Here is a 23,048-nt window from a genome sequence, read left to right as displayed (position 1 = left end):
GAACTTGAAATATGGGTACCCCCAACAAAAATTTGAAATTCGGCTGTGTAATTTGGAATTTATGTAATTTGGTTTGATTTGATGTGATTGGTCACTTAATTAAAAATTATTCTTAAAAAACAAAAACAAAATGCAGCAGTCTGATTGGTCCGCAGGAGCCACCCAATTCAACTCCAGGTGGAAGTGAATCAGCAACCTGATTGGCCTACAGGAGAATCCTGGAATTAGCCAATCACATGCAACCCATTGTGTAAATAATGTATATAAAGCAGATACTTTGGGGGAACTTTCATTCCTCACTATTATGAGCTGAATAAAGAGCATGAAATCCACACACGACTCCGAGCATATTTCATCTTGGCTCTTGCAAAGCCAACCTGCTCTGCTAGTAACTCGGCATGTGGGCCTCAGTGCAAGGACGGCTGTCGTAACTTGTGTGTTGCACGAACTCTTTAGGCGGCATGGTGTTGGCACCAGGCTGGGGAGTGGGCTGAAACAGTCGATTGGGCAGCGGTCCCTCTTAATGGATGCCACGTGGCTGTTGCATCAAAGTGTCGGCTCCCCTGACATACCTCCTGTTACAGGAACATCCCCCAGGCTCACTTGGATTGTCAAACAAAGACCCCAGTCAAGAGTATTGGAGCAAAAGAGCAGCCACTTAGCCTGATCTTTATTGTTGCAATAAGACTTCAAACTACCACATGGAAGAAGCAGGAAGAAGCACTGGACAAAGGAAGGCTCCTCTTCTTCCCTGGGGGGTGGCGAGATCAGCAGGAGGCGGCCGCTTCTCCCTGGGGGGGTGTCAGTGGGACCGGCAGGCCAGCGCATGTGCCACCACCCCAACCAGCTTGTGGAAGGCATGGTGGTAAGCAGGGCTGAATTCCTTCCTAAAGTCGGCAGCCAGGAGGGTGATGAGGACTTCGCCCTGGTGCTAGAAGAGAAAAGAGAGGGTGACTCCTTTTGCCAGGGGGCTCATGTGTGGGTCGCCCTCTACCCACAACAGATCCCACAACGGATTCAACAGACTGAGGTTGAATGCTGAAAAGACAGAAGTACTGTTCTTGGGGGACAGGGAACGGGCAGGTGTGGGGGACTCCCTGGTCCTGAATGGGGCTACTGTGCCTCTGTAGGACCAGGTGCACAGCCTGGGAGTCATTTTGGACTCACAGCTGTCCATGGAGGTGCAGGTTAATTCTGTGTCCAGAGAGGCTGTCTCCCAGCTCCATCTGGTACACAGGATGAGACCCTCCCTGACTGTCTGGCCAGAGTGGTGCATGCTCTAGTTATCTCCCACTTGGACTACTGCAATGCACTCTATGTGGGGCTACCTTTCAAGGTGATACGGAAACTGCAACAAATCCAGAATGCGGCAGCTAGACTGGTGACTGGGAGGGGCTGCTAAGACTGCCGACCACAATTCAAAGTTTTGGTGTTGACCTTGAAAGCCCTAAAAGGCCTCAGCCCTGTATACCCACAGGAGCGTCTCCACCCCCATTGTTCAGCCCAGACTCTGAGGTCCAGATCCTGGGGCCCATATTTTGAACGCAGCTCTGGCACAGGGATGGGGAACCTGAGGTCTTCCGGATGTGGTCTGACTCTGCTTCCCATTGGCAGGCAGTGGGCTCCCAATCCCTGCCCTTGTTGAACCTCCCTGTCTTCCTACCCCTGCCGCTTCCAACTCTCCCTCTGCTGTTCTCTCCCCACGCTGTCAAACCTGAATGTGAGCTCCCTGGGGCAGAGTCCTGTCCGACATTCCAAGGGCCCTCAATTGATAAATGGTGAAGTAATAATCATCATAATAATCATCATCTGTAAGTACACTTAATTATCCTCAATGGGCTTAATTATCCTCAAGCTTTAATTAAGCGTTAATTAATTAAGCGTTAATTAATTATGGATAATTAAGATAATTATCCTTAATTATCCTCCCATCGTGGCTGCAGGTGGGGACAACACCCATCACCCTCATGCCCTGGCTGACCACCATCAGTGACAGAGCACTGGGCTAAATGGATCTTGGTCCAATCTGACAGGGCAGTTTCAAATTTCCCAGGAACTCGCCCTAAAGCCCTGCCAGAGGTATCTATTCCTCTGTGATGGGAGTTACCTGTGAGTAAAAATGTAAAGGTAAAGGGACCCCTGACCATTAGGTCTAGTCATGGCAGACTCTGGGGTTGTGGCGCTCATCTTCCTTTATTGGCTGAGAGAGCCGGCATATAGTTTCCGGGTCATGTGGCCAGCATGACTAAGCCGCTTCTGGTGAACCAGAGCTGTGCACGGAAACACTGTTTACCTTCCCACCGGAGCGGTACCTATTTATCTACTTGCACTTTGACATGATTTTGAACTGCTGGGTTGGCAGGAGCAGGGACCGAGCAATGGCAGTTCACCCCGTCGCGGGGATTTGAACCGCCGACCTCCTGATCTGCAAGTCCTAGGCTCTGTGGTTTGACCCACAGCGCCACCCGTATCACAGTACCTGTGAGTAAGACCCATCAAATTCAAGAAGACACCCCTCTAGCTAGACACGCCGACAACTGCGCTGTTACTTGTTGCCCTTAAATCCCTGAAATATACTCAGAGTCGCAAAGTGATTTCATGCCCTTTATTCAGCTCATAGTGGTGAGGAGGAATGAATGAATGTCCCCTCACAGTATCTGCTTTATATACATTATTTACACAATGGGCTGCACATGATTGGCTAATTCTGGAATTCTACTGTAAGCCAATCAGGTTGTGGATTCACTTCTATCTGGAGCAGGATTGGGTGGTTCCTGCCAACCAATCATACTGCTGCATTGTTCTAGGACCAATCAGACTGCTGCATTCTGAATCCTATTGTTCTAGGACCAATCAGACTGCTGCCTTTTGGATCCTATTGTTCTAGGACCAATCAGACTGCTACAGTTTGGATCCTATTCAACTCAGTACATAACACCCCTCCCCTCTAAGTTCCAGTCCTGCCCGGGAGGTCGCATTCATAGTCCTCAAGGTATGCCGGCGGCCTACGTGTGCGTTGTGGCCTGGGGTGTTCCCTGGTCCGGGCTCCGGGTTCTGGCTCGTGTTCCAAGGATGCTGGCTGTGATGCGGCTGTTTGGTCTGGTGCAACCGGCTCGCTCAGTCGTGGTTCTGGTTCCGGTGTCCTTTCGGCCTCACGGGTCCTCTCTGTATTTACTGATTCTGCCTCTCCTGCTGGCCCCTCCTGCTCTATGGGCCTCACTGCCCCGCTGTTCCCTTGGGACTCCTCTGACCTGTCCTCCTCCTGGTTTTCTCCCGGGAATCGTCGCCGTATCTGGTCGCAGTGGCGGCGCCAGCATTGCCCCCCATCCGTTAGCACCTCGTACGACACGGGGCCAGTGACCCTGGTGATTGTGGCGGGTACCCATGCTGGGCCTGCCCCAAAATTCTTTGCGTACACTGGGTCCTGGGCCTCGAAGGTCCGGGGGTTCCTGCCTTCCCCCACCACTATCTCATCCTGAGCTCTATCGGGGTGAAGGCGGTCCAATCTGATTGCAAGGCGCCGACCCATTAGTAGTTCAGCGGGGCTCCGGCCAGTCGTTGAGCTGGGGGTGCTGTGCTGTGCTAGAAGGAATGTGGCAAGGCGGTACTCCCAGTCCCCTTGCGTCATGCGGCGAAGGGTGTCCTTGGTGGTCCGCACCATGCGTTCTGCTTGGCCATTGGTGGCAGGGTGGAACGGCGCCGAACGGATGTGGCGGATGGCGTTCTGCGCTGTGAAGGTTTGGAATTCTCCTGACGTAAATGCAGTCCCGTTGTCTGAGACGAGAGTGTCAGGGAGCCCGTGGGTTGCAAACAGCCTGCGTAGTACCCGGATGGCTGCGGACGTGGAAGTGGACGGTACCAGTGCGACTTCCAGCCATTTGGTGTAGGAGTCCACCACTATGAAGAATGTTTTCCCCTGAAAGGGGCCAGCGAAATCCACATGCAGGCGGGACCATGGTGCTCGGGCGGACTCCCAGGACTGGACTGGGGCCCTTGGGGGATCTGGGCGGGATTCTTGGCAGGCCTGGCAGTGTTTGACCCAGGCCTCTATCTCTCCATCGATCCCCGGCCACCACACATAACTCCTGGCAAGGGCCTTCATTCTTACTACCCCTGGATGTGTCTCGTGTAGGGCTGTGAGGACCCTTTTGCAGAGGGGCTGGGGAACAACGACTCTGCTTCCCCATAACAGGCACCCCTTGTGGGCCGACAGTTCATGTTTGCGGGTTGTGTAGCCGGCGAATTCTGGCCCGGGGCTGCTGCTGGGCCATCCCCTCTGTTATGTACTGAGAACAATAGGATCCAAAAGGCAGCAGTCTGATTGGTCCTAGAACAATAGGATTCAGAATGCAGCAGTCTGATTGGTCCTAGAACAATGCAGCAGTATGATTGGTTGGCAGGAACCACCCAATCCTGCTCCAGATAGAAGTGAATCCACAACCTGATTGGCTTACAGTAGAATTCCAGAATTAGCCAATCATGTGCAGCCCATTGTGTAAATAATGTATATAAAGCAGATACTGTGAGGGGACATTCATTCATTCCTCCTCACCACTATGAGCTGAATAAAGAGCATGAAATCACTTTGCGACTCTGAGTATATTTCACTGGCGACGAAGGTGGGATCCCGCTGAGCTGACTGCCACACACAGCACCGCAGCACCGCCAACTGCCGCACCGCTGCCTCGCACCGTGTATCCAGGCTTCAGCTCCGGGGCACTAGGAACTCAGAATGGCAGCCAACAGCAGCTTCTCGCCATTCAACCCAGCATCTGGAGACTGGGAAGCGTACGCCTCCCGTTTCACCTTCCTCCTAGAAGCCAAAGGGGTCACCGACGAAGAAGACGCCAAGAAGAGGGCGATATTCTTCAGCGTCTGCGGAGAGGAGACGTTTGAAATCGCCCGGGCTCTCCTTGCGCCTGAAGACGTCGCTACTGTTCCATACAAAACAATAATGGAACAGCTGAAGGGGCACTTTTCGCCGCAGCCCTCAGTGGTGGCTCGTCGAAATGCCTTCTACGCAAAGCGGCAAGCCCCTGGGGAAACCATAACTGGGTTTGTGACCTCTCTCCGCCAAGCCGCCCGGTTCTGCAACTTCTCAGAGCTGGAGAACATGCTTCGTGACCGCCTCGTCGGTGGCCTGAAGGATGAGAAGCTGCAACGGCGCCTCTACGCTAAGAAGGACCTAACGTTCCAGGTCGCTCTGGAGGAGGCCCTGGCAACAGAAGCTGCCGAGAGGTCGACCCAAGAGGCACGGCCGAGCCTGCCATCCCAACCGAGGGTCCACCATGAAGACCTCACCGACGACTCAGGATCCGACAGGGAGGAGGTGCACCGAGTACAGCAGCGCACTCAAGCAGCGCACAGACCACAGCTGCCTCGACGAGAAGGAGGGAACTGCGCAAGCTGCGGGGAGAGTCACGAGAGGAGGACCTGCCGTTTCCGCAACGCAGAGTGCAGGCAGTGCAGAAAATCGGGACACATCGCCCGGGTGTGTCGGGCTCGGCCCACCCGACACCAGGCATCAGATGACCAATCCAAGAGCCCCAGGTCCCGGGGCCCAACGCACCAAGGCAACTCGACGGAGCTCACGGACTTCCAGGTATACCAGTTGCCCCACCCCAACGTAGAGAAAATTTATGTAGAGGTACAGATAGAGGGGGCCCCATGCCGCATGGAGCTTGACACGGGTTCAACTCTATCCATAATCTCGGCAAGGACCTTAAGGAAACTGTGTCCCACTGGGGGTCCCAAACTCAGGCCGGCCCCATTCACCCTCCGGGACTTCCAGAAACGTAAGGTCCCCACAATGGGGGTGGGGACCTTCAGGGTGCAATACCGAGGGCGGACGCGGCAACTGGACTTGCTTGTGGTCAAGGGCCCCTACATTAGCTTACTGGGATTGGCATGGTTTGGACCACTGGGGCTAGCTGTCACCGGGGTGAACCACACTAGCTTACAAGTGGACGTGGACGCCATATGCAAGGAATTTCCAGGGGTTTTCGATGGGAAATTGGGACAGTATACGGGCCCCCCCATTGCGCTACAGCTTGACCCCGCAGTACGACCGGTCAGGCTCAAGGCCCGCCGGGTCCCGTTCGCCTTGAAACCCCGTATAGACGAGGAATTGGACCGACTCGTAGAGCAAGGAGTGCTGGAGCCGGTGCCTAATGCTCCCTGGGAAACCCCAATCGTCACACCCGTCAAGCCTAATGGTGCGGTCCGCATCTGCGCAGACTACAAATGTACCATAAACAAGGCCCTCACGGCCCACGCATACCCAGTGCCAGTGGTCAGCCATGTCCTTGCCACCCTGGCTGGGTCGAAAATTTTTGGCAAGCTGGACTTGGCCCAAGCATATCAACAGCTGCCAGTAGATGAGGCCACAGCAGAGGCACAGACGATTGTGACGCACAGAGGAGCGTTCAGGGTAAAGCGGCTGCAATTCGGTGTCAGCGTGGCACCAGGCATATTCCAGAATATAATGGACTCTCTCCTTAAAGGGATTCCTGGCGTCACCCCCTTCTTCGATGATGTGTTGATTGCCGGCCCCACACCAGAGGAGTTTGAGGACCGCCTCCGCACCGTTCTGCACCGTTTCCAGACGGCGGGTCTCAAGGTGAAGCGGGAAAAATGTCTACTAGGAGTGCCTCAGGTGGACTTTCTGGGATTTATGGTGGACGCAGAAGGGGTCCACCCGACTGGGGACAAGGTACGGGCCATTTGTGATGCCCCAGCGCCCAAGAGCAAGACTGAACTTCAGGCCTTCTTGGGACTATTGAACTTTTACCATTCCTTCCTTCCCCACAAGGCGGCGGTAGCGGAGCCCCTACACAGACTCCTGGACAAGCGGGCCCCTTGGGTGTGGGGCCAGCGCCAGGAGGCCGCATTCCAGGCAGTCAAGGACTTGCTTGTCTCAAACTCGGTCTTGGCACACTTCGACGAGAGGCTGCCGGTGGTGCTAGCATGCGACGCCTCACCCTATGGCATTGGAGCTGTCCTGGGGCACCAACTCCCGGATGGAAGAGAGGTACCGGTGGCGTACTTTTCCCAGACACTCAACACAACCGAGCGGAACTACTCGCAAATCGACAAGGAGGGTCTGGCAATCGTAAAGGGAGTAAAAAAATTCCATGATTTCTTGTACGGGCGGCCCTTCACCGTGGTGACTGACCACAAGCCGTTGCTTGGCTTGTTTGCCCCCGAAAAGCAGACCCCCCAAGTGCTGTCTCCTCGCGTCCTCAGGTGGTCAATTTTCCTTGCCAGCTACCAGTATGCACTGATTCACCGACCTGGGAAGGCGATGGGCCATGCGGACGCCCTCAGCAGGCTACCACTACCGGAAACAGGCCCTGACCCAGCACCTGCACAAGAGGTTATGAGCCTGGAGCTGCTTCCCGACCGCCCCATTCAGGCACAAGAAGTTGCACACCATTCCAAGAAAGATAGGGTCATCTCCCGGGTCCTGAACTGGGTGTGGAGGGGATGGCCCAGCAGCAGCCCCGGGCCAGAATTCGCCGGCTACACAACCCGCAAACATGAACTGTCGGCCCACAAGGGGTGCCTGTTATGGGGAAGCAGAGTCGTTGTTCCCCAGCCCCTCTGCAAAAGGGTCCTCACAGCCCTACACGAGACACATCCAGGGGTAGTAAGAATGAAGGCCCTTGCCAGGAGTTATGTGTGGTGGCCGGGGATCGATGGAGAGATAGAGGCCTGGGTCAAACACTGCCAGGCCTGCCAAGAATCCCGCCCAGATCCCCCAAGGGCCCCAGTCCAGTCCTGGGAGTCCGCCCGAGCACCATGGTCACGCCTGCATGTGGATTTCGCTGGCCCCTTTCAGGGGAAAACATTCTTCATAGTGGTGGACTCCTACACCAAATGGCTGGAAGTCGCACTGGTACCGTCCACTTCCACGTCCGCAGCCATCCGGGTACTACGCAGGCTGTTTGCAACCCACGGGCTCCCTGACACTCTCGTCTCAGACAACGGGACTGCATTTACGTCAGGAGAATTCCAAACCTTCACAGCGCAGAACGCCATCCGCCACATCCGTTCGGCGCCGTTCCACCCTGCCACCAATGGCCAAGCAGAACGCATGGTGCGGACCACCAAGGACACCCTTCGCCGCATGACGCAAGGGGACTGGGAGTACCGCCTTGCCACATTCCTTCTAGCACAGCACAGCACCCCCAGCTCAACGACTGGCCGGAGCCCCGCTGAACTACTAATGGGTCGGCGCCTTGCAATCAGATTGGACCGCCTTCACCCCGATAGAGCTCAGGATGAGGTAGTGGTGGGGGAAGGCAGGAACCCCCGGACCTTCGAGGCCCAGGACCCAGTGTACGCAAAGAATTTTGGGGCAGGCCCAGCATGGGTACCCGCCACAATCACCAGGGTCACTGGCCCCGTGTCGTACGAGGTGCTAACGGATGGGGGGCAATGCTGGCGCCGCCACTGCGACCAGATACGGCGACGATTCCCGGGAGAAAACCAGGAGGAGGACAGGTCAGAGGAGTCCCAAGGGAACAGCGGGGCAGTGAGGCCCATAGAGCAGGAGGGGCCAGCAGGAGAGGCAGAATCAGTAAATACAGAGAGGACCCGTGAGGCCGAAAGGACACCGGAACCAGAACCACGACTGAGCGAGCCGGTTGCACCAGACCAAACAGCCGCATCACAGCCAGCATCCTTGGAACACGAGCCAGAACCCGGAGCCCGGACCAGGGAACACCCCAGGCCACAACGCACACGTAGGCCGCCGGCATACCTTGAGGACTATGAATGCGACCTCCCGGGCAGGACTGGAACTTAGAGGGGAGGGGTGTTATGTACTGAGAACAATAGGATCCAAAAGGCAGCAGTCTGATTGGTCCTAGAACAATAGGATTCAGAATGCAGCAGTCTGATTGGTCCTAGAACAATGCAGCAGTATGATTGGTTGGCAGGAACCACCCAATCCTGCTCCAGATAGAAGTGAATCCACAACCTGATTGGCTTACAGTAGAATTCCAGAATTAGCCAATCATGTGCAGCCCATTGTGTAAATAATGTATATAAAGCAGATACTGTGAGGGGACATTCATTCATTCCTCCTCACCACTATGAGCTGAATAAAGAGCATGAAATCACTTTGCGACTCTGAGTATATTTCACCCTCCACACCCAGTCCAGGACCCGGGAGATGACCCTATCTTTCTTGGAATGGTGTGCAACTTCTTGTGCCTGAATGGGGCGGTCGGGAAGCAGCTCCAGGCTCATAACCTCTTGTGCAGGTGCTGGGTCAGGGCCTGTTTCCGGTAGTGGTAGCCTGCTGAGGGCGTCCGCATGGCCCATCGCCTTCCCAGGTCGGTGAATCAGTGCATACTGGTAGCTGGCAAGGAAAATTGACCACCTGAGGACGCGAGGAGACAGCACTTGGGGGGTCTGCTTTTCGGGGGCAAACAAGCCAAGCAACGGCTTGTGGTCAGTCACCACGGTGAAGGGCCGCCCGTACAAGAAATCATGGAATTTTTTTACTCCCTTTACGATTGCCAGACCCTCCTTGTCGATTTGCGAGTAGTTCCGCTCGGTTGTGTTGAGTGTCTGGGAAAAGTACGCCACCGGTACCTCTCTTCCATCCGGGAGTTGGTGCCCCAGGACAGCTCCAATGCCATAGGGTGAGGCGTCGCATGCTAGCACCACCGGCAGCCTCTCGTCGAAGTGTGCCAAGACCGAGTTTGAGACAAGCAAGTCCTTGACTGCCTGGAATGCGGCCTCCTGGCGCTGGCCCCACACCCAAGGGGCCCGCTTGTCCAGGAGTCTGTGTAGGGGCTCCGCTACCGCCGCCTTGTGGGGAAGGAAGGAATGGTAAAAGTTCAATAGCCCCAAGAAGGCCTGAAGTTCAGTCTTGCTCTTGGGCGCTGGGGCATCACAAATGGCCCGTACCTTGTCCCCAGTCGGGTGGACCCCTTCTGCGTCCACCATAAATCCCAGAAAGTCCACCTGAGGCACTCCTAGTAGACATTTTTCCCGCTTCACCTTGAGACCCGCCGTCTGGAAACGGTGCAGAACGGTGCGGAGGCGGTCCTCAAACTCCTCTGGTGTGGGGCCGGCAATCAACACATCATCGAAGAAGGGGGTGACGCCAGGAATCCCTTTAAGGAGAGAGTCCATTATATTCTGGAATATGCCTGGTGCCACGCTGACACCGAATTGCAGCCGCTTTACCCTGAACGCTCCTCTGTGCGTCACAATCGTCTGTGCCTCTGCTGTGGCCTCATCTACTGGCAGCTGTTGATATGCTTGGGCCAAGTCCAGCTTGCCAAAAATTTTCGACCCAGCCAGGGTGGCAAGGACATGGCTGACCACTGGCACTGGGTATGCGTGGGCCGTGAGGGCCTTGTTTATGGTACATTTGTAGTCTGCGCAGATGCGGACCGAACCATTAGGCTTGACGGGTGTGACGATTGGGGTTTCCCAGGGAGCATTAGGCACCGGCTCCAGCACTCCTTGCTCTACGAGTCGGTCCAATTCCTCGTCTATACGGGGTTTCAAGGCGAACGGGACCCGGCGGGCCTTGAGCCTGACCGGTCGTACTGCGGGGTCAAGCTGTAGCGCAATGGGGGGGCCCGTATACTGTCCCAATTTCCCATCGAAAACCCCTGGAAATTCCTTGCATATGGCGTCCACGTCCACTTGTAAGCTAGTGTGGTTCACCCCGGTGACAGCTAGCCCCAGTGGTCCAAACCATGCCAATCCCAGTAAGCTAATGTAGGGGCCCTTGACCACAAGCAAGTCCAGTTGCCGCGTCCGCCCTCGGTATTGCACCCTGAAGGTCCCCACCCCCATTGTGGGGACCTTACGTTTCTGGAAGTCCCGGAGGGTGAATGGGGCCGGCCTGAGTTTGGGACCCCCAGTGGGACACAGTTTCCTTAAGGTCCTTGCCGAGATTATGGATAGAGTTGAACCCGTGTCAAGCTCCATGCGGCATGGGGCCCCCTCTATCTGTACCTCTACATAAATTTTCTCTACGTTGGGGTGGGGCAACTGGTATACCTGGAAGTCTGTGAGCTCCGTCGAGTTGCCTTGGTGCGTTGGGCCCCGGGACCTGGGGCTCTTGGATTGGTCATCTGATGCCTGGTGTCGGGTGGGCCGAGCCCGACACACCCGGGCGATGTGTCCCGATTTTCTGCACTGCCTGCACTCTGCGTTGCGGAAACGGCAGGTCCTCCTCTCGTGACTCTCCCCGCAGCTTGCGCAGTTCCCTCCTTCTCGTCGAGGCAGCTGTGGTCTGTGCGCTGCTTGAGTGCGCTGCTGTACTCGGTGCACCTCCTCCCTGTTGGATCCTGAGTCGTCGGTGAGGTCTTCATGGTGGACCCTCGGTTGGGATGGCAGGCTCGGCCGTGCCTCTTGGGTCGACCTCTCGGCAGCTTCTGTTGCCAGGGCCTCCTCCAGAGCGACCTGGAACGTTAGGTCCTTCTTAGCGTAGAGGCGTCGTTGCAGCTTCTCATCCTTCAGGCCACCGACGAGGCGGTCACGAAGCATGTTCTCCAGCTCTGAGAAGTTGCAGAACCGGGCGGCTTGGCGGAGAGAGGTCACAAACCCAGTTATGGTTTCCCCAGGGGCTTGCCGCTTTGCGTAGAAGGCATTTCGATGAGCCACCACTGAGGGCTGCGGCGAAAAGTGCCCCTTCAGCTGTTCCATTATTGTTTTGTATGGAACAGTAGCGACGTCTTCAGGCGCAAGGAGAGCCCGGGCGATTTCAAACGTCTCCTCTCCGCAGACGCTGAAGAATATCGCCCTCTTCTTGGCGTCTTCTTCGTCGGTGACCCCTTTGGCTTCTAGGAGGAAGGTGAAACGGGAGGCGTACGCTTCCCAGTCTCCAGATGCTGGGTTGAATGGCGAGAAGCTGCTGTTGGCTGCCATTCTGAGTTCCTTGTGCCCCGGAGCTGAAGCCTGGATACACGGTGCGAGGCAGCGGTGCGGCAGTTGGCGGTGCTGCGGTGCTGTGTGTGGCAGTCAGCTCAGCGGGATCCCATCCTCGTCGCCAGTGAAATATACTCAGAGTCGCAAAGTGATTTCATGCCCTTTATTCAGCTCATAGTGGTGAGGAGGAATGAATGAATGTCCCCTCACAGTATCTGCTTTATATACATTATTTACACAATGGGCTGCACATGATTGGCTAATTCTGGAATTCTACTGTAAGCCAATCAGGTTGTGGATTCACTTCTATCTGGAGCAGGATTGGGTGGTTCCTGCCAACCAATCATACTGCTGCATTGTTCTAGGACCAATCAGACTGCTGCATTCTGAATCCTATTGTTCTAGGACCAATCAGACTGCTGCCTTTTGGATCCTATTGTTCTAGGACCAATCAGACTGCTACAGTTTGGATCCTATTCAACTCAGTACATAACAATCCCATTTGTATTGGCCATGATTAACTTGATCTTGATGAGTTCTAAGCTCAACAAACTTAGTTTGGATTCCATTGTATGTTCTTATCTGTCAAATGGGAATAATAGGGACTTCCTTTGAAGGACTGTGCTAGATTATTCATTGCTAACCATCAGGCAGCATTTCTGGGCTTCTCAGAGGTGCCTAATACATTGCCCCATTATGCTCCTGATGAGCTTTGCAAGTTGCAGCCCCATTAAGAAAGGCCATGCTAGTCCGCCATGACAAGTGCTGCTAGAGAAAGCAGCGATGGAAGGGGGTGTCCTTTGCGGAGGATTCACCCAGCACACGCTTGAGCTCATGGGGAAAGAACACATGCCCCCCCAGACCGTGGCTGAATTCATTCCCCACAACCCAAAGGACAGGCTGTCCCCCAGACGGCACCCAGTGGACAACTGAGCAGATCTCCCACTGAAGATTCATCCTTGCTACCAACCTTGGGGCGTGTAGTCGTGTAAAAGTGTCAGCGGTCTCTTAACAGAAATATAAACTCAAGAAACCTACGGCACCCAAAGTTATTTAGTGCAAGGAGCAGGAGTGATTTGCAGGTGATTTAAGTTTCTGGTGTTGATGCACCATAATTCCTTAGCAAAAACAAATCAAAACATTAGTGGAGTAACTGGTGCACTGCAAAGCATAAAAGATCCTCAACGTTGATATGAAAAGCACTTGAGTTGGGTTTCTATGTCCTGTTGCTGCCTGGTTATTTGACTGACCAGTTGCCAGATGCAGGGCTGGGGAAAGTTCTGAACAAAACCAAACCAGAAACACTTTCCTGTGAGAAAACAGCACCAAAGGTCTTGTGCATGATCAGGGCCTGAAAGCTGCCCGTCAATCAGCTGTCTTCCTCTTTTGGCAGAGGGAATTGCTAGCCTGATGGACGGCCCTCTTATCATCAGAGAAATGCTGGAGGGTATGTGATCCTGGCTGCTGAAGATGGCTGGAAGGTCATTTGTCCCGTCAGCTGGATGAGCTGATCTGCAGAGCCAAGAGGGCTCTCTGGGCCGTCTATAACTGAGGATCTGGGCTTGAGTTCCCCAACTGAAGCGGAAGGTAAGCCAGAGCAGTTGCTCTTTTGCTCAGCCTGTTAGATATATCAACAGTCGGTCTATGAGCGTTTAGGAAAAGATGCTGCGATTACTGAGACCCAGCATAGGTTTCCCCAAAATAAGTCAGCCAGACCAATCTGATTGATTTTTTCTCTTTTCTAGACGGAGGTACAAACTTGGTGGATCAGGGGAATGCTGTGGACATAGTGTATCTTGAATTCAGTGAGGCTTTTGACAAAATCCCCCATGATATTCTAGTGAGGAAGCTGTTGAAATGGAGGTTGAACAAGGTAACTATTTGGTGGATTGGTAGCTGGTTGACAGACCAAACGCAAAGAGGACTCCTTAATGGTTCCTCATCAACCTGGGGAGAAGTGATAAGTCGTGTGCGCAGTGTGCTTCCTGGGTCTGTTGTTGTTTGACGTCTTTATAAAGGACCTGGATGAAGGAATTGAGGGGATGCTCATCCAATTTCCAGATGACACCAAACTGGGAATGGTAGCTAATGCCGCAGAAAACACAATCGGGATTCAAAATGACCTTAACAGACATTCAAAAACTCTTTCAGATCATAATCCAATTTTGTGTGAAATTATAGGAATAGACTTTTCGTTGGAGACTGAAGGATAATTTATTAGATGATCAAGAAATATATGAAAAAGCAGAAAAGACTTGAAAAGACTATTTTATGCATAATTGGAATGGAGAAATAAAAATCAGTGTAATGTGGGGGAGACCTGGCTTACTAGCAGTACATGTGAAAAGGATCTAGGGGTCTTGGTGGACCACAAGCTCAACATGAGTCCACAGTGTGATGCAGCAGCAAAAAAAAGGGAATGCTATTCTAGTCTGCTTCCACAGAAGTCTAGTGTCCAGATCCAGGGAAGTCACAGTCCTGCTCTCTTCTGCCTTGGTCTGACCACACCTGGAACACTGTGTCCACTTCTGGCCACCACAGTTTAAGAAGGATGTGGACAAGCTGGAAGGTGTGCAGAGGAGGGAGACCAGGGTGATCAAGGGTCTGGAAGGCAAGCCGTATGAGGAGCGGTTGAAGCCTGGAGAAGAGGAGACGGAGAGGAGATATGAGAGCCATCTTCAAATATCTCAAGGGTTGTCCCATGGAGGAGGGAGCGTGCTTGTTTTCTCCTGCTCTGGAGGGCAGGACTCGAACCAAAGGCTTCAAGATGCAAGAAAGGAGATTCCGGCTGATCATTTGGAAACACTCTCTGACAGTAAGAACAGTTCAGCAGTGCAACAGACTCCCACAAGCGGAGGTGGACTCTCCTTCCTTGGAGGTTTTTAAACAGAGTTTGGATAGCCAACTGCCAGGGATGCTTCAGCTGAGATTCCTGCGTTGCAGGGGGCTGGACTAGATGACCCCTGGAGTCCTTACAGGTCTACGATTAAGTTTCTGGATCTCTTGGCTCTTGCAAACCCAACCTGCTCTGCTAGTAACTCGGCACGTGGGACTCAGTCCAAGGACGGCTGTCGTAACTTGTGTGTTGCGCAAACACTGTGGGCTGCATGGCGTTGGCACCAGGCTGGGGAGTGGGCTGAAACAGTCGATTGGGCAGCGGTGCCTCTTAATGGATGCCACGTGGCTGTTTCATCAAAGTGCCGGCTGCCCTGACATACCTCTCCATCTGGTGAAGATAGGGACATCCTATTCCATAAGAGAATATAAATCATGCCCTACCCATCTGACTGGGTTGCCGCAGCCACTCTTAGCGGCTTCCAACATATACAAGAACACAATAAAACATTCAAAAACTTCCCTTTCCAGGGCTGCCTTCAGATGTCTTCTAAAGGTCGTATAGTTACTTATTTCCTTGGCTCGGGGGTTGCATAACTCCATACCCTCCACCATTTCCCTGGTGAAAACAGGGATATCCTAAGGGAAAGTGGGACATTCCGGGATCAAATCAGAAACTGGGAAAGAGGGACGCTTGGAGGGCCTGCCTTGAATGTCATGCTTAGAACTAGGAGTAGTCTCTCGTTTATCAATCCTCGTTGTGTCCTAGTAATCTGCGAAGGAGTTTGGGATATGGGTCTTCTTGTCCCAATTAATCCCCACAAAGACCCTGGGAGGTGTGCAGGCCAAAAAAGAGGCGAGCTTTTTGGCGGGGTTCGAGCGCAAGTCTCCTTGCCCCTTTAGCCTGCACCCGACGACAGCTGCCTCTCCTTCAACACTCCCCAAGTCCATGGCACATATTGGGCTGCTTCTGTTTTCAATGTGCATTTCGTGTTTTTACGTTGTGCTTTTATCCTGTAAACCGCCTGAGACCTGCGGGTATAGGGTGGCCTAACAATTTGGATGATGATGATGATGATGATGCAGTCCCATCATGGCGCCTTGTGGCTGCCTCTCCTCTCCACTCAGAGCTCCCCTTGCTTTCTTCACAGGGCTGGAACAGGAGCTGCTCAGGCATCCCTTTCTGGAAGGCTGTGGTGCACGGTCCCTGATTCAGGGTCCTGATCCTGCAGCCCCTTCTCTTCACCACCCATGGGCTCTCCCCCCCCCCTCCTGGCTTGCTGCATGAGCTCCATATGCAGGGATGATTTTGCAGATCTGCCCAGCCTCCTGCTGAGTCAGGCCTGGCTCCCCCTGATAGCTCCGGCTGCAAGAGGCCAACCTGTTGCTCAGGAGGAGGTGAAAATGACTCTGCTGCAGATCACCCAAGCAGCAGCGATTCTGACACAGCAAAAATAAACTTTCGCCAAGCAAGCATTGGAATTAAAGGAGCATAACTCAGTCTGCAGGAGCATCGCTGGTTGTGGGCGAGACTCGTTTGACAACAGAGAGAAACTGAACCTTTCATGTCCTCAGGCCAGTGGAACTCTCTGCCACTGGAGATTCAGGGGGCACCTTCTATGCAAAGCTGTAGTTGCCTGCTGAAAACATTTCTATTCCTCCCGGACAGTGCAGGCAATTAAGAACGCATCCTTTTGCAAATGGTTAATTGATGTCTGTTGTTCACTTTTTCAAAGGTTAAACAGGTATTACGGTATGTCTTTACTGATGTAAATCTCCTGGATATACTTTTGTATGACACAGTGGTGTACAAATATTTTTATAAATAAATATGAAATGTTTTTATAAATAAATATGAAATGTTTTTATAAATACACATGAATGAAGGAAATAAACAAATGAGGAGAGCTGGGCTCCCGTTGCTCCCACTGGCCAACCAGATGTCCAACGGAAGCCCCCCAGCCCCCCTCCCCTTCCCGTGCTTTGCTCTCCCCTCCCCCAGTCACAGGCACTCAGTGGCTCAGACCATATCCACTCAACTGTGCCAGAACAAACGAGACATCTCATATTTCCCTGCGTGAGCATGGCAGTCATTTGGGGGCCCCTGCTCTCAGGCGATGTCGGAATGCGATCTCCCCTCAAAAAAGCACATTGGGGGGACCAGGGACCTTGCGTGGGTCACGTGATTCACGCAGGAGTGTGACCCCAGAAGATGGGGTCCGGCTTTCCCCCCATGTGGCATTTGACAGTGTGCCATGGGCTGGCTTAAAGGAGCCTGGTAGCCACTGTGCCCAAGGTCCACGGAAAGGTCTTCTTCTGCTCCTGTGAATGTAATATCTTATTCTGAAATATCCTTTTGAGTTTGGGGTGGGTGGCTTAGCCAGTAGGATGCTGGAGCGAGTCCCTTCTCATTCCTGGACCCAGCGAGGGTTGAAATCCTTTGCTGAAGGAGCCAGACAGCTTTCTGGGCCAGCGAATGGCCTGAGGGTGCAAGGAAGGCGCTTGCTCTGCGCCCGAGGACACCTGGCTGGCAGTCAGAAGGACAAAAGCCACAGGGGGAGCGGCTGCTTCCAAGCCTGGGACTGGGGGAGAACCTCGCCTCTGCTTCGTCTGGGAGACAGGGATTTCCATCAAGTTAATCATGTTAATCATGGCCAATAAAAATGGGATTTAAGGGCAACAAGTAACAGCGCAGTTCTCGGCGTGTCTAGCTAGATGGGTGTCTTCTTGAATTTGATGGGTCTTACTCACAGGTAACTCCCATCACAGAGAAATAGATACCTCTGGCAGGGCTTTAGGGCGAGTTCCTGGGAAATTTGAAACTGCCCTGTCCGATTGGACCAAGCTCCATTTAGCCCAGTGCTCTGTCACTGATGGTGGTCAGCCAAGGCATGAGGGTGGTGGGTTTTGTTCCCACCCTCAGCAAGGATGGGGAAACCCAAATCTTCTCAGGCTCTATACTCAACGTACAGTGAAAGCACATGATTTCCCCCAAAGACTTCTGGGAAGTGTAGTTTACCCCCTCAAAGAGCCACAGTACTTAACAAACTGCAGCTCCCGTGATTCAGCTGGAAGCTCAATCTCTTTCTTCAGTGCTGGAGATGGGACAATGTTCTCTCCTGCACCTGAAGGCAGCAAGCCAGCTTGGGGGTGGCAGGCTGTGTTTGTCCTACGATGCCTCACCACTGTGTCCTCCAGCCCAGCATCTGCCCCTGAAGCAGCCACCTCACTCCCAATGACAGGGGTGGCCCTGGGCAATCCTGGCCACATGCCCTGATCTGTACCAGGGCCCAAGAAAGCATTGCAAACAGAGTTGCAATCACTTGAGGATAATTGAGCCCATTGAGGATAATTAAGTGCACTTACAGATGATGATTATTACTTCACCATGTATCAATTGAGGGTCCTTGGAATGTAGGACAGGACTCTGCCCCAGGGAGCTCACATTCAGGTTTGACAGCGTGGGGAGAGAACAGCAGAGGGAGAGTTGGAAGCGGCAGGGGTAGGAAGACAGGGAGGTTCAACAAGGGCAGGGATTGGGAGCCCACTGCCTGCCAATGGGAAGCAGAGTCAGACCACATCCGGAAGACCTCAGGTTCCCCATCCCTGAGCAAGAGCTTCATTCGAAATATGGGCTTTGAAGCAGGTGAGGTGTACAAAAGGGAGCAGGAATGACGAAAGAATTGGAGACTTCTAAAGTGACCCAAAGTCATACAACTAGAAAAGTTGAGGCCACAGGCAGGCATTTCTCAGGAGGAAGATGATTCTGCGCCCCTTGAAAGGTCACCTGAATCAGTCAAGGCAAATACACACAATCAAGTTTTATAGGCTTGAGAAAATTTAACAAACAATTGCAGAATTCTGGGGACTTGAAGGTCTAGAATGTCTGCTGAAAGTTCTCTTGGAAATTCCTAGTGGTCCCTCACAGAACTCCATTTCCCAGAGTTCCTTGGGAATGACAAAAGTCAGAGCCTTCTTGGTCAGGCCAAAGGGGACCCATCGAGTCCAGAATCCTCTTCTCCCAATGGCCAACTATGGACCCCAATGGGCAAGCAGGATTGGAGCCCCAGAGCCTCTCCCTTGACGCCGTTTCCTGCAAGTGGGATTCAGAAGCATCGCTGCCTCTGATGGTGGAGGGAGAGCGGAGCCAGCCAGACTAGGAGCCATTAGGGCTTTTTCAGCCGTGGCTCCGATCTGGTGGAACACTCTGTCACAAGAGACCAGGGCCCTGTGGGACTTGACATCTTTCCGCAGGGCCTGCAAGACAGAGCTGTTCCACCAGGCCTTTGGCCAGGGCACAGCCTGACTCCCTCCCTCGGCAATCTTCGCGGAGCTCTGGCCCAATGGTTGCCAGTGGCTTGAATTAATTAATTTTATAATGAATGATTTTAGAGTGTTGTTTGTGCTGTACTTTTGTACTGTTTTATTGTTGTTAGCCGCCCTGAGCCCGGCTTCGGTTGGGGAGGGCGGGATATAAATAAAATTTATTATTATTATTATTAGAGCTTTTCCTCCATGAATCTGTCTAGTCCGTCTTTCAGGCCACCCAGGTTGACATCTGATGTCTTTCCACAGGGAGGGAGCCACTGCCAAGAAGGCCCTTTGCCTGGTACCCTGTAGCTGAATCACCGGAGGAGGAGGACCTCAATGTCTGGGCTGAGCGATGGGGGTGGAGACGGTCCTTTGGGGCTGCCTTCAGATGTCTTCTAAAGCCTTTATACTTGCTTGTCTCCTTGGCACAGGGGTGGCATTACTCCATACCCTCCAGGATTTCTCAGGGGAAAATAGGCATGTCTTAAGGAAAAGCAGGACATTCTTAGATCAAATCAGAAACCAGGTCGGCTTCTGTAAATCTGGGAGGAGGAGCTTTGGCGCAGGGTATAAAAGGCTCCAGCCCTGGAAGAAGCTCCAGCTCAGCCCAGAAGGTTTTCTCCAGCAGCCGAGAGAAGCTCCCAGCCCACAGCCAGCCATCATGGCCGAGATGCAGATCACCATGAATATGGATGTGGCCGTCATTAGTGCAGAAGTCCTTGGCTGGTAAGTCCAGGGGTGGTTGCCTCTCTAGGCAGGTTGGGCAGGTGCTCCTCTTTCCACCTGGATAATAACCATCCATGCCTCTCCCTTTTTCCTTCCTTCCTTCCTTTGTTCCTTCTCTGCAGCCTGGTGGTGGTCTACCCCTGGTGCCAGAGGCTCTTCGCTCGCTTCGTGAACCGCTCCAGCCCTGCCCTCTCATTAGGAACCTCTCCAGCCCTCTTTGCACGAGGTCAAGGAGGCTTTTTCCAAGCTGCCTGAACTGCTGTGCAACAATTTCCACATGGACCCCGTCAACTTCAGGGTGAGGCTGCTCCCCCACCCCAAGGGGCTGCCTGGCAGGGGGGACTGGGGGTGCCGTGTGTGTGTGTGTCACTCTGGGTGGCTCACAGGACATAAAACATTAGACATTAAAAATTTCCTGCTACAGGATTGCCTTCAGATTTCAGTTAGTTTTTTATTTCCTTGACATCTGGTGGGAGGGCATTCCACAGGGCGGGTGCCACAACCGAGAAGGCCCTCTGCCTGGTTTCCTGTAACCTCACCTCTCACAGTGAGGGAACTGCCAGAAGGGAGCTGGACCTCAGGGTTTGGGCTGAACAATGTGGGGGGAGACGCTCCTGTGGGTATACAGGGCTGAGGCCTTTTAGAGCTTTCAAGGTCAACACCAAAACTTTGAATTGTGCTCGGTGGTCTTAGCAGCCCCTCCCAATCACCAGTCTAGCTGCCGCATTCTGGATTTGTTGCAGTTTCCGTATCACCTTCAAAGGTAGCCCCACATAGAGTGCATTGCAGTAGTCCAAGTGGGAGATAACTAGAGCATGCACCACTCTGGCCAGACAGTCAGGGAGGGTCTCATCCTGTGCACCTTCAAAGGTGCATTGCAGTAGTCCAAGCGGGAGATAACCAGGGCATGGACCACTCTGGCCAGACAGTCCACTGAGGCGTTCCCAAAGTAAAGGAAGGATTGAACTCTGATTAATACAAATACACACAGAGGCTTGAACCAGCAAGACTTTGGGAAGGGTGAGTATAATAATCTCTCTCTGTGTGTGTGCCTCCAGCCCCTGGCCCAGGTCGTTTTATTCACAAAAGAACTTTTTACAGAGTGTTCGTAAGAACCAATCAGATTTCTTCTGAGCATTTCAACAAACCCACGTAGGGACAAAGTTAAACTACAAACACTAGTTAGGCATGCATACATTTGGGTAAATGAATGAAAACTACAAAGGAGTGCATTCAGCAATCCCGGAGGTCATAAACAATCAATACACATGAGAAGAAGGATGGCCAGGAGGACAGCGATCATTCCCACCTTTGTGTGAGACCTGTTTCCTGGCCCTAAGATTAACACATCAGAAAAGCTACTTCAAAGAAGCTTGCCCACTATCTTTATGGCCCAGGATGCTTGCCTGGCAAAGCAACTGGGCTGTGTACGTGACTTGACAAGCAAGAGAGATGGGCAGTAGAGGAAATGGCCAGAGATGCAGAGGGTTGTGGGATTTGGTCAGAAATTATTGTCAATGAATCAAACCCAGTCAACACAATGCATTCATAGTGGACACAACGACTTGATGCATATTTTATAATTCCTCATAGTAATCCCACCCGACCCCACACTCTGGATATTTGCACTCCTACAGTAGGCAGGCAGGGCCTCATCCTGCGTACCAGATGGAGCTGGTAGATAGCTGCCCTGACACAGAATTGACCTGCACTTCTATGGACAGCTGTCAGTCCAAAATTACTCCCAGGGTGTGCACCTGGTCCTTCAGGGGCACAGTTACCCCATTCAGGATCAGGGAGTTCCCCATACCCACCTGCCCAAAGTCCACCCTAAACAGTGCTTCTGTCTTGTCAGGATTCAACCTCAATCTGTTGAATGCGTTGTGGGATCTGTTGTGGGGAGAGGGTGACTCACACATGGGCCCCCGGCAGAAGGAGTCACCCTCTCTTTTCTCTTCCAGCTCCTGGGCAATGTCCTCGTCATCATCGTGCTACCCCCTCCCCCGGACAGGAATTCACCCCTGCTTACCACCATGCCTTCCACAAGCTTTTCAGGGTGGTGGCTCATGCGCTGGCCCGCCGGTCCCACTGAGACACCCCCAGGGAGAAGCGGCCAGCTCCTACTGAACTCTCCACCCACCGGGTGGGGGCCACCCCTTCTTGCCCCCATGTGACGCTTGACCCTCTAATAACCTCCCTCTGCAATATGACCTGGTTTCCTGTGTCCTCAATGCTCATGGCAGACTGATCCCCCCCCATGTTCCAAGGCCCCCTCCCCCGTCTCGATGGTCATCTCCCCACCCAGTTCTGGTCTGTTGCCCTCACTCTTCTTCCTACTCTAGAGAAATTGGGGGTGAGAGACTCAGAGGGGGATGCGGACCCTTCCCCTGCTCTGGAATCCATCCCTCTGAATAAGGGGTGGGGGTACCAACAGGGGCCACCCAGAGAGACCCCCAAGGGCCACTCTCCCCCCGCAATGCCCCTCCCTGCCTCTTTCCAGATGGGTGTCAGGGATGGAGCTGCCTCCGAATCGGCAGGGAGAGGGAGGAATTCATTTCATTTTATCCATTTATTTGTTTATTAAATTTGGGGGTTTACAGTATGCAGTTACGATAGAAAACCACAAAACACATAAACAAAACAAAATCAACCCAATAAACACCCCCGCCAACATATTTCACACCCATAATAACATCAAAGGAGTTTACCACCTTCATTGAAACATCAAACAAACAGATCCAAAGTAAAACGCCTTGGGGGCAGCGAAGCTGGCAAGTCGCCTTTTGGGGGTCCCAGATGGAGTTCTATGGGGGGAAAGGGGCAGGTCTCCCTTAAGCTTCCGAGGGTATTGAAAGGGCATGATCTGCGGCCATCCAATAATGTCTTTTTGGGGTTTGTGATCCGGGATGGAAATCCCTGTCTCCCAGACGAAGCAGAGGCGAGGTTCTCCCCCAGTCCCAGGCTTGGAAGCAGCCGCTCCCCCTGTGGCTTTTGTCCTTCTGACTGCCAGCCAGGTGTCCTCGGGCGCAGAGCAAGCGCCTTCCTTGCGCCCTCAGGCCATTCGCTGGCCCAGAAAGCTGTCTGGCTCCTTCAGCAAAGGATTTCAACCCTCGCTGGGTCCAGGAATGAGAAGGGACTCGCTCCAGCATCATACAGGCTAAGCCACCCACCCCAAACTCAATATTTTGAAATCACAAAGGAAGCTTAAGTATACAGAGGACATTTAGTGCAGCAAAGTGAACAAAACAATTATCTTAAAAAATTATCTTCAACAA

The 23,048-nt window shown here is 53.1% G+C and overlaps 1 protein-coding gene and 1 long non-coding RNA gene across 5 annotated transcripts in view; one reads left to right on the top strand and one right to left on the bottom strand.

Annotated features, from left to right (window-relative positions):
* The window catches only part of LOC308475372 (hemoglobin subunit beta-1-like), a 114,597-nt gene that overhangs the window by 25,679 nt on the left and 65,870 nt on the right, over positions 1-23,048 (bottom strand). The window lies entirely within an intron of this gene.
* On the top strand, positions 855-21,959 carry LOC308475398. Of its 4 annotated transcripts, XR_013985139.1 has the most exons (6): positions 855-865; positions 13,295-13,488; positions 13,647-13,774; positions 19,312-19,773; positions 19,896-20,071; positions 21,735-21,959. It is a non-coding gene; the product is annotated as an uncharacterized lncRNA (long non-coding RNA). The 4 variants fall into 4 exon arrangements; XR_013985138.1 differs by lacking the exon at positions 13,647-13,774; XR_013985140.1 differs by lacking the exons at positions 855-865; positions 13,295-13,488 and adding an exon at positions 15,888-16,311 and having other exon boundaries at positions 13,757-13,774.

This window comes from Podarcis pityusensis, assembly GCF_964106645.2.
Source record: "Podarcis pityusensis genome assembly, chromosome: 4".
Classification (NCBI taxonomy): domain Eukaryota; kingdom Metazoa; phylum Chordata; class Lepidosauria; order Squamata; family Lacertidae; genus Podarcis; species Podarcis pityusensis.
Note: the sequence above shows the minus strand (reverse complement) of the source record. Positions and strands in the feature narration are given on the sequence as shown.